The sequence below is a fragment of the Papaver somniferum genome, chromosome 7 (assembly GCF_003573695.1).
Source record: "Papaver somniferum cultivar HN1 chromosome 7, ASM357369v1, whole genome shotgun sequence".
In the NCBI taxonomy this organism is placed as follows: domain Eukaryota; kingdom Viridiplantae; phylum Streptophyta; class Magnoliopsida; order Ranunculales; family Papaveraceae; genus Papaver; species Papaver somniferum.
In genome coordinates, this window is record NC_039364.1 from 109,371,118 (window position 1) to 109,383,411 (window position 12,294).

At 37.4% G+C, this 12,294-nt stretch overlaps 1 non-coding gene across 1 annotated transcript; it reads left to right on the forward strand.

Annotated features, from left to right (window-relative positions):
* Positions 1-11,910: 11,910 nt before the first annotated feature.
* Positions 11,911-12,014, forward strand: LOC113300779. The gene has a single exon (XR_003335916.1). It is a non-coding gene; the product is annotated as a small nucleolar RNA R71 (small nucleolar RNA).
* Positions 12,015-12,294: the final 280 nt, after the last annotated feature.

The following is a 12,294-nucleotide window of genomic DNA, read 5'->3' on the forward strand; positions in this document are numbered from 1 at the left end:
AGTCCAATAATTATATTATGCAATTTTTCCTTTTAATTTAATTCTAAATTATTGCAACAAGTTGATTCCCAAAATAACAAGTGTAAATCCAAAGCATAAAGCATCAAAACCTAAGCTAAGCATGCTGTATCAAAAGAAATCACAATCGCTTAACGAAAATCATTCAAACAATTATCATTCAAGGCAAAATAATCATAATAATAATTGCAATAAATAAAATAAATAGAAAATACCACTTTTTATTGGAAAAATAGCTTCCTCTATCGCCTCAGCAATGGGATTTAGCTCCTCATATTAATCATGATCTCAAAAGATGTTTATAAAGCTCAAAATATGATTAAAAGATGAAGAAGTTCTAAGACAGTGAGTCTAAGACCCTCATATATGTCTCAAAAGAACGACAAAGGATAGCTGTTTCTGACACTGTTGATATAGTCTGCTGGCTCTTAGTCGTTTTCTTCTGTGGATAAAACGACGGTCCTAGCTAGTCCGTTCTTCCTTGTTCTTCAAGCTTCTCTAATGGCGGAACAGCAGCAGAAAGAATTCTCCAACTTTGATTTACGCCTCCTGTGGTGATCCTCTTGGTCTCGACTCACTTCATATCTCTTCTTGGAACCCTAAGACATCTATTTATACACAACAGATCCCACAAATCCGATTTGTATTCGATTATTGTTTTTCTTTTCCTTCGGCCGGAAGTCACGGGAATGATCTCTGTGTGCGGATTCTGTTGATTCCTTGGTATTCCAAAACTCTCTAAACGCGTCATAATCCTTCTAGTACACAAACTAGACCAAATACGGATCAATCCTAGCGTCAAATTCTCACCAGAAATCCAAAACGCGACGTCATCAGTCCGGCAACTCTGTTTTCTCTTTGATCCCTTCCCACGGCTTATCCAGCCAATTTTAATCGATGAAAACACGCCCAAAGATCATGTTAAACCTTAACAGGCTTATCCCAACCGATTCCCGGTGTTTAATCTCTTTAAAACTGGTCCAAAATTCACGTCCAAAATCATGCAGACGTATGCATGGCTTTTCCCGCCATTTTCGTTTTTTTTTGAATCTTGAAGAAGGGTGTCCCCCTAACCACTATTGGGTGTCCCTTTAGCAACTGGGGTGGAAACATCCTCTTCTAGGGTGGAAATAACCGAATCTTGGGTGCCCTTAGTAATTTTTCTGGGATGTTTTCCGCACTTTTTCGGGGTTCCTCCGGGGTATTTCTGGGGTACTTCCGGTGCACTTCTGGGGCATTTCCGGTACACTAACAACGGAGCTCCAAACGCCACACTTTTAGCCAATTTTGCCGCAAAAGCTTATTTTTCCAAAAACACCTACAAATAAATAAAACACCATAATAAGTACAAAAATGGGTACTAAAACTATATATAATTGGGCTATATTAGACACATAAATGCTCTATCAAATACCCCCAAACTTATTATTTGCTAGTCCCGAGCAAATCAAAACTACAAAATAAAATCCTAACTCACTTTCGCAGGCATCGTCTATTGCATTTAGCGTATGCAATAAGCCTTTAAACCCCTAGGTGGCCCTAGCGGTCGAGTTATAGTCTCGGGAGGGCTTACTAGAGATATACCCACAAAATCATTACTCCAGACCCTAACTATCTACGCAAAATCTTGGAAAGAACTAAAGAACCTCCTTGGTTGGCATACTTATTAATTACAGGAGGAAGTACCCTGATGCGAAATTCCAATTGCTGTATACGAGTTTGCACCCAAGTATACTAAAATTCATATATAAGTGACAGAGCTCTACTAAGATAGTTTCACAATGGACATCATATTCGGAGTCAACTAATCATATGGATAGATTAAGAGATGGATATAGAAATACATAGATGGTTTTGATGTTGACTAAGTGAACGGTGTTTCTCATATCTGTCTGAAGGCCACTACCAAAATGAACCTAACCTAATGGACTGAGACAACGGTCTGACTAATATCAACACACTGGCATATACAAGGGAACCAGTAGTCGATAACCTAAATCTAGATCAACAAACTGGCATATACAAGGGAACCAGTGGTTGACTACATAAACCTTTTAAATTTTTTTCGATTATTATTTTATTTTTTTTTCTTTTTATTAACGGCATGAATAGATCTTTTGGATCCAAGCGCATGCTTCTTGTCAGCAGATTACATGATAGTTCCCACGGGTCCTGCATTCCACGCTTGTTTAGGAGACCGAGACAGGGAAAACACACACATATTGCTATCCAAGTGTTAATATTTTATTCCGATTGGTCTATTGGTCTAGTCTAAATTTTTCTCTTTTTTTTTTTCTCTTTTTTTTTTTTTTTTTTTTTTTTTTTTTTGGTATCTCAATCACTTTATTTCACCCTAGCAGTGGTAACAATTTGAATCGTGAGCCCCACCTAATCACCTAGAGAAACATAGTTTGAAATAAAATAAAATAGAAACAGAAATGAAAAGGACTCAACGAAATATGGTGAAACTATCATGTTATTTCTAACACCTGAGCTTTGTGCTTTTATGAATAGACTCTTTGGATGTTTCCATCTATTCAGATTGGTCCCTCAACTCCTAAAATCAAAATGCTTCCATCCACTTAGATTAGTTAGTGCTATCTTTAATAGGCGTAAATTTCTAGTCTCTGGAGTTTATTAATTGTGCAACTAAAAAGTTTCTCCCAATACCCCCAAACTTAAATCTAACATTGTCCTCAATGTTCTAAATATAAAATTAAAAGCATGAACAAGGAGAAACTGTTACCATTTGAAGTGAAAGATATTACCTGGTTGCATGAGAATGGTGGTAAGTTTAAAGTCTTCATCCGGACATAAGTACCACAAAATGGATAATTACCCTTTCAAATCATATATCAATAGTCGAAACAACTGTGGGTCAACAAAACCAAATAAAACTGCCAATAATATGAGATAAATGCTCAGGATCAGAAAAATGAGCATATGATAGACACATTTTTGTGTCTAATTTGTCCTCAATGTCCGTATTGTTGGCACTCGATTTTGTACTAATTTTGTTATTTTATGTATTTGTAGGTATTTTTTGGAAATAAATATTTTAAGAAAATTCGGCTCGAAAAGTTGATTTTGGCACCCGGAGGACAAGTGTTATTCGGACTCTCGCTTTTGGATAAGGGGCGACCACTGGATAAGGGGCGACCTTCTTTCAAAATTCAAAATTTGTTTTGGCGGGAAAATTCTTTCCTTTACTGGCAGATTTTCAATTCGACATTTGAAGGTGTTTTAACGAGATTAAAGAGCTTAGACTTAATGGGTATATGTGATATGAGTATATGAAGATATTATGGTGGTTGGGATCGATCAAATTTGTCCATAAAATCAATTCCCAATCAAAACAGAGAAAAGAATATCGTCTCATTTTTGGAAAGAAAATCACGTAAAAGATGTTGCATGTTTGTGTAGTTAAGCCCAGATATTCTCCTAGGATGCGTATCAATCAGTTTATGAAGATTTCCAAGACAATTAACGTACACAGAGGAAGAAATAAGAAATTATTCTCAAAAATATTTTTCTTCATTGTGAAGATTTTTGAGGAGTTATGGCGAGATTCAATGAGGCTTAGGTGTATAAATAGGTTTCTACTATCACAGGGAAGGGCTGTCGAGAGTTGGGAGTCGAAAGGAGGGCCAGAGGAGCAGAAATCAGAGTTTTCAGAACTCTGTTGCTGCTGCTGCTGCTGCTGCCCGTGAAGAACAAGGAATCGGCCACGGTTTCTTCATCCATTTGCAACTGTTTCTTCAACTGCTGTGCAACGTTTATCTTCATCGCAACAGTTTCTTCATCATATTTTGCAACAGAGAAGTAAACCACAGCATTTAATTTTCCGTCACCACTTGTTTCTCTGTAACAGTCCAACATCGTCTTCGCAACAGGAACTGCTGTTGCGATTTCTCTGTTGCATTGTTTACTCAATTGTAATCAACTTTGGAGCAATAATAAAACATTTTGAGATTATGATTAATATGAGGAGCTAAACCCAACATTGGGACGACGGAGGGAGTCTATTTTCGTCATTGTGGTAAATTTAATTTATTCTTTTTATGACTTTTGCACTGATTAAAAATTGAAAAATGATTTTAATTAATTAGTTATCATTTTATTTGATGCGGCATGCTTGCTTAAATGTTTGATGTCCCATGCTTACGATTTATAACTAATATTCTGAGAATCTATTTTGGCAAAATAAGAGTCCATATATTTATGTTTTGAGCAGTAATTGTTAAGAAAAATAAAATATACCACATGCATGAAGAATTGGCCAAGTCCTTAGTCCCAATACCTCTCGAACATCTTGTGACAAATTTGTACATATATTTTCGTTTTAAAATCTATTCAAGTCCGAGCAACGAACTTTTACTTACCTCTTGAAAAATACTATAACAAAATGGCGCCGCGCCGGCGGACTTGTATATAGATTGATTTATTTTTTTTAGGTTTATTATTATTTTTTTAGAATTGTTTGTTCCCTTTTACGTTTCTTTTTGTCTTTATTTTGCAGGTTCAAAGTGAAAACTAAGGACTTGGAGAGGAAAAATCTTAAAGCGAAAAGCGAAAAGAGAAGAAAAAAAGGACAATTTTAGGATTTAATTTTTAATTTTTTTTTTTAGAGTGTGTGAGGAAAACTGTAATTTTTTTTTTATTTATTTATTTGGACTTTGGACTTTACTTGGACTTTATTTTTTTTAACCCTACGGAAGGGTATTATTATTAAAAAAAAAAAAAAAAAATTATATAAACTGTGTGCAGGGAAGGACGACGATTACTATATCGTCTCGGCCCCTCGGGTTCGCACACGCATAAGGAGTCGTGGCCCGAGTCGACGACAACGGTTCATCGCCCGTCTGGTACGGGAGGTAAGTCCAATCGAACACCCGCGAATCTCCTGCAAGCGGGTTACTGTCTGCCTTAAGGTGATAATTGTTTGAGGACGAACCGGACTGTCTTTATTTTCCTAGTAAAGGGCAAGGCCTGGCCAAACAAGATAAGGGTTCGGATTTCATCACCGTTCCTTCTTGCCCGCCTTAGGAAAACGAAACCTAACGCGAACCCAAGCTTAAAATTTGGAATAGAACGAGACCGATAGGGTAACGAGCTTAATAGGAAACTCGTTCGAAAAATATTGGTTGCTCTTTAAGCACACTCCAAAGTTCATGATGGTTTCTGTGAGTTGAATGCGTGACTGCGCCGCCTTGTGATAGCGGTGAGGCCTTGGGTATCAAAGCTCCACTGAGCTTCCCTCGCCTCAATTCAACTTACTTTGACTCGGATTGATTCCAGAGGGGTTTGCTCAAATTGCAACGAATTCCCTTTCGAAAGATAGAAGCTGGTCTAGAAACAATCTAAGTGGAGCCATCATGCTTTTTGTTTGCTAGAAATCTTTAGGTTTGCTTTGGTGGAGTCGAGTCGGCCTTGTTTGTGATTGTATAGAATCCCTCTGTAGTTTATATTTCTTCGGTGATGAATCCTTTTGAGGAGACGCCACCTGCGATGACGTTGCGAGAATATATGTCTAGAAATTCTCGTTATCAAGAGACGTCTTCGGAAATGACTCTTGGTGAATATATGCGTGGGCAGCGATATATGGATACTCCAACTTTTATTGAGGAATCACCTCTAACGATCTATGAGAAATATTATAAACATAGACCATGTAGTTTGGAACAAAGATTGAGAATTCTTGAATTTCAAAAATTGTATCATGATGATGAGGATAGTGATGATGAAGAATCTGAAATATGTGGGAATAGTGATCAGGAATTTGTTACCCCAGTTGAGCCTTATAATGATTATATTATTTCTGATTCAGATCCTAATAATTTTAAAAATTATTCACCTATTCAAAAGGACGAGGATTTGACTAGAGATACCCCCGTTTCAGACGATGTAGTATGTCCTGTTTACGAAACCGATGATGGTTTAGAGGAACCAGTTTATCTTGAGATCGAGTCAAACGATTTAGAAACAATAGTCTTAGATGAACTCGTAGAGATTAGCGAGGATGAACCTGACTTAGAAAAATCAATTGCCGACCTAGAAATTAGGGAGGTTATGACTAGTCTATCTAGAGACGCCGAAAACTCTAAGTTTGGGGGTGAGTATCATTCTCCATGTGCTTTAACTCTTAGTAAGGTCCCTCACTTGGGACTTGACATCAATGCCTCAACCATCTTACAAGATTATCTTCATAATCGTTTTCCAGAACCTAATGATATCCAACAAGAGTCTCAAATGTTAGAAACCCATCCTCTGGTTGATGTGGTTAACCCATGCAATAATACCAAGATTGATTTTGTTTTCCCACCAAATAGTTTTCTTCCAATTGTGGGAACGTATAGATTTCAAATGTGTCACTTATTAAGTTCTGAGACTAAGCCTAAGTACTTTAGGTTAATGGAATCGACACATTTTCCTAAGAATGACCACTACTCTCACTGTGGTCAACTATGTAAGTCATATCTGATTGACTTAGAGGATCCGCAATTATTTAGGTTATTACTTCGTGATTCTAAGTTCGTATTTGAGTTTTTACAGACTCTAAGACCTAGTGATTCGGATCCCATCTATGAAGAAACGCAGCCAATGAAAATATTCTATCAAGATCCTTTCATAGAACCTGAACCTGAACCACAATGGGACATAGGTATCTTCATCAGGAAACTAGATAAGGGTATGCAGTACATGTTCACTTTCTTGGGTTATTGTAGTTTCCTTTGGTCAGCTCTATTTAGTTTTGAAGACCCACAGTTATTTCGACTGTTACTTTATGGTTCGAGTTGACTAATCCTTTCCTAAGTCTGGCTGAAGACTTTAAACTTAGCACTTCTTGGGAGGTAACCCAATCTCACGCAACACGGTAATATCCTTCCTTAACTCTTTTACTTCAAATGTAACCGTTTCTCCTTGTTCATGTTTTAGTTTCATCTTAGAACATTGAGGACAATGTTAGATTTAAGTTTGGGGGTATGGGAGAAACTTTTTAGTTGCAATAAAAAACTCCAGAGCCTAGAAATTTATGCGTATTTAGGATAGCACTAACCAATCTAAGTGGATGGAAACATTTTTGTTTTAGGAGTTGAGGAACCAATCTGACTAGATGGAAACATCTATAGAGTCTATTCATAAAAGCACAGAGCTCAGGTGTTAGAAATAACATGATAGTTTCGCCATATCTTGTCGAGTCCTTTTCACTTTCTATTTTTTTTCTTTTGTTTCAAGTGATTTGGTGGGGCACACGATTCAAGTTGTTACCTTTGCTAGGGTGAAATAGAGTGACTGAGTTACCTTTTCAAAAAAAAAAAAAAAAAAAAAAGACCGGACCAGTTAGACCAATCGGAATAAGTATTAACACTTGGATAGCAATATGCGTGTGTTCTCCCTGTTTCCGTCGCCTAAGCAAGCGTGGAATGCAGGACCCGTGGGAACTATCGTGTAATCTGCTGACAAGAAGCATGCGCTTGGATCCAAAGATCTATTCATGCCGTTAAGTTAAAAAAAAAAAAAAAATGGTATTGTTATGTGTAGTCAACTGCTGGTTCCCTTGTATTTGCCAGTTTGTTGATCTAGATTTAAGTTATTGACCACTGGTTCCCTTGTATATGCCAGTGTGTTAATATTAGTCAGACCGGTATCTCAGTCATTTAGGTTAGGTTCATCTTGGCAGAGGCCTTCAGACAGATATGGGAAACACCGTTCACTTTTCAACCATCTACATTTTCTTTTTCCATCTTCTTAATCTTTTCATGTGATTAGTCTGACTCCGAGTATGATGTCCATCGTGAAACTATCTTAGTAGAGCTCTGTCACTTATATGGATTTTAGTATGCTTGAGTGCAAACTCGTGTACAGCAATTGGAATTTCGCATCAGGGTTCTTCCTCTTAGAGTCAATAATTGTATGCCAACCAAGGAGGTTCTTTAGTGCTTTCCAAGGTTCTGCGTAGATAGCTAGGGTCTGGAGTATTGGTTTTTGTGGGTACACCTCTGATAAACCCACCCGAGATTAACTCGGTCACTTTTCAAGAATAAATTTTGCTCGAGGACTAGCAAATAATAAGTTTGGGGGTATTTGATAGACACATTTTTGTGTCTAATTTGTCCTCAATGTCCGTATTGTTGGCACTCTGATTTTGTACTAATTTTGTTATTTTATGTATTTGTAGGTATTTTTTGGAAATAAATATTTTAAGAAAATTCGGCTCGAAAAGTTGATTTTGGCACCCGGAGGACAAGTGTTATTCGGACTCTCGCTTTTGGATAAGGGGCGACCACTGGATAAGGGGCGACCTTCTTTCAAAATTCAAATTTGTTTTGGCGGGAAAATTCTTTCCTTTACTGGCAGATTTTCAATTCGACATTTGAAGGTGTTTTAACGAGATTAAAGAGCTTAGACTTAATGGGTATATGTGATATGAGTATATGAAGATATTATGGTGGTTGGGATCGATCAAATTTGTCCATAAAATCAATTCCCAATCAAAACAGAGAAAAGAATATCGTCTCATTTTTGGAAAGAAAATCACGTAAAAGATGTTGCATGTTTGTGTAGTTAAGCCCAGATATTCTCCTAGGATGCGTATCAATCAGTTTATGAAGATTTCCAAGACAATTAACGTACACAGAGGAAGAAATAAGAAATTATTCTCAAAAATATTTTTCTTCATTGTGAAGATTTTTGAGGAGTTATGGCGAGATTCAATGAGGCTTAGGTGTATAAATAGGTTTCTACTATCACAGGGAAGGGCTGTCGAGAGTTGGGAGTCGAAAGGAGGGCCAGAGGCAGAAATCAGAGTTTTCAGAACTCTGTTGCTGCTGCTGCTGCTGCTGCCCGTGAAGAACAAGGAATCGGCCACGGTTTCTTCATCCATTTGCAACAGTTTCTTCAACTGCTGTGCAACGTTTATCTTCATCGCAACAGTTTCTTCATCATATTTTGCAACAGAGAAGTAAACCACAGCATTTAATTTTCCGTCACCACTTGTTTCTCTGTAACAGTCCAACATCGTCTTCGCAACAGGAACTGCTGTTGCGATTTCTCTGTTGCATTGTTTACTCAATTGTAATCAACTTTGGAGCAATAATAAAACATTTTGAGATTATGATTAATATGAGGAGCTAAACCCAACATTGGGACGACGGAGGGAGTCTATTTTCGTCATTGTGGTAAATTTAATTTATTCTTTTTATGACTTTTGCACTGATTAAAAATTGAAAAATGATTTTAATTAATTAGTTATCATTTTATTTGATGCGGCATGCTTGCTTAAATGTTTGATGTCCCATGCTTACGATTTATAACTAATATTCTGAGAATCTATTTTGGCAAAATAAGAGTCCATATATTTATGTTTTGAGCAGTAATTGTTAAGAACAAATAAAATATACCACATGCATGAAGAATTGGCCAAGTCCTTAGTCCCAATACCTCTCGAACATCTTGTGACAAATTTGTACATATATTTTCGTTTTAAAATCTATTCAAGTCCGAGCAACGAACTTTTACTTACCTCTTGAAAAATATTACAACAGCATACAGAGCACAACCTGATCTTAAGTTTCTCTCAAGACAACTGGATTTAGCTGAGGTGCCCACTTGGGCTTCATATGAATGTCTCGACAAACAGATTCATTCGGAAAACGGGTTTCTAATATATGGATTGTCTCCTGGACAGTATCAGGAGGATCGGGTTGTGGAGTCTGAATAGACTCAAGTAAAACCTCAAATGCACTAGGCTCGAGTCCCAAGTTAGGGACTTCTGATGGGGATAATTGATGATCACTACCCCCAAACTTATGATTTTCACTATTCCCAGACAAACCTCTAATTATTTCTTGAACTTCCGGATCTTCCCAGTCCTTAAAATACTCAAGAGATTCTTCTAGTTCTCCACCCCCAAACTTAGGATTTTCAGTGCCTCTAGACAGACTAGTCACATTATTCCTAATTTTTAGACTATCGGGTTCTTGAAAAAGGTCAATTGCGTTCTCTAAGTTGTAATCAGGTAATTCTTCCTCTACTTCCTTCGTATCTGCTATGGTCCACTCTAAAGCTCCCTTACTTTCTTTAAGCACGGTCTCTGGCCTATTCTCTTGATCACTGTGGCTATCATCGTCGAAATCCAAGCTAAAATAGGATAGACAATTTTCTAACGGATCTTCCGAAACAATTCTTGGTAATGACTCCTGAACCAAGGATCCTATCATGTTCACTTCTTGAATGCATGTATTATCTGGCTCAGAATGTAGCTTATCTATATTAAAAACATTCAGCTCAATAGTCATATTACCAAAGGATAGATCCATGATGCCATTTCGACAGTTTATGATCGCATTAGACGTAACTAAAAATGAGCGACCTAAAATTACGGGTATCTGGTTCTCTGGGTCAGGAACAGGTTGGGTATCTAGGACAACGAAATCCACAGGATAAATAAACTTGTCGACCTCAATAAGAACATCCTCTATCACACCACGAGGAATTTTGACAGATCTATCAGCTAACTGCAGTGTTATCTTGGTAGGTTTCAATTCACCAAGTCCTAGCTTTAAGTAAACATGGTAAGGCAGTAAATTCACACTGGCACCTAAGTCAAGTAAAGCTTTTTCTACCCGGTATTTTCCTATTGTGCAAGCAATGGTAGGGGAACATGGGTCTTTATACTTGGGAGTTGTGGTGTTCTGAATAATCGAACTTACATGACTAGCTAAAAAGGATTTTTTAGGGACACTAAGCTTTCGCTTTCGGGTACATATATCCTTAAGGAACTTGGAATAAGTTGGCAGTTTCCTAATTGCTTCTAGTAACGAAAGGTTTATGGTAACTTTCTTAAAAACCTCCATCATGTCGTTAAAGTTGGATTCACTTCTTGTTGGTGCTAATAGCTTTGGAAATGGGGCTCTGGGCACAAAATCAGACCTCTCAGGGACCGAATTGACATCATCAGAAACTTTATCGGTTTCCTCAGCTATGGGTGGTCCTGAGGGGTGAGATCCTGAGGGGTGAACTACAATATGTTCACTATTGGGCATGGCTACCTTGTTGTATACAACTTTACCACTTCTAAGGGTACTAATAGCATTCAGCTGATGTGATGGTTTTGCACCTGTTTCATGAACTCCTCCTCTAGGGTTGGGTTTTTTTTGACTAGGGAACTTACCTTTTTCTCTCAAAGACTCATTTATAAAACTAAACTGGGTTTTCAACTCAGATATAGCCTGAGAATTAGCCTGGATAATATGTTTACCTTCTTCTATGCTCTGTGAAAGTGATTGATGAAACCTATCACTGTTTCGAATAAACGATATCAGAGTTTCTTCTAGAGTTGAAATTTTCTTATCAGACTGATTCTGAGCTAGTCATGAAGGATTCCTAGTATATCCAAAACCTGGGGAAGTATTCGAGTTACTAACCTGACCTTGATTTTGGTCCTTAGACCATGAGAGGTTCGGATGGTTTCTCCAACCAGGATTATAAGTTTCTGAATATGGGTCAAATTTCTGACGGTTCTCAAATCTAGTGTTATTAAAAATAGCATTGGCTTTCTCTTCAGTATTCTGGCCTTCCCAACAAGGCTCCACTCTACCACTAGTGTGACCCAATTATAAAGCTTCCAACCTCTTTGCTATAGCAACAATTTTGGCATCTAACTCATAAGATCCTTTTACCCTATGGACATTTCCTCTATTTAGAAGAATTATTTTCTTGGGTTCCCTACTATTTTCCCATTGATGGGTTTTATCGGCGATGTCATTCAGAAAATCCATCGCCGCATCAACAGCTTGGTTTTCAAACCCACCAGTGCACAAAGACTCTACCATGGTTGTTGTTGAATAATCTAAACCCTCATAAAGGATCTGAACTAGCCTAACCTTTTCTAAACCATGATGAGGACACTGGGATATCAAATCATTGAACCTTTCCAGATACTTATACAAATATTCTCCCTCTTGTTGTGAAAATGTACAAATTTACGTCCTAATAGACGATGTTTTGTGCCTAGGGAAAAACTTGTTGTAAAAGGACGATGTAAGCTGTTCATATGTTTCAATTGACTCGGAAGTCAAACTATACAGCCATGATTTGACTTTATCTTTCATGGAAAAAGTGAATAACCTAAGTTTCAAAGCATCATCATCTAAGCCTCTAATTCTTAAGGTACTACAAATTTCCTCAAAATCCCTAACATGGAAATAGGGGTTTTCATTTTCTTTCCCTAAAAAGATTGGGAGCATCTGTAAAGTCCCAGGTTTCAGTTCATAA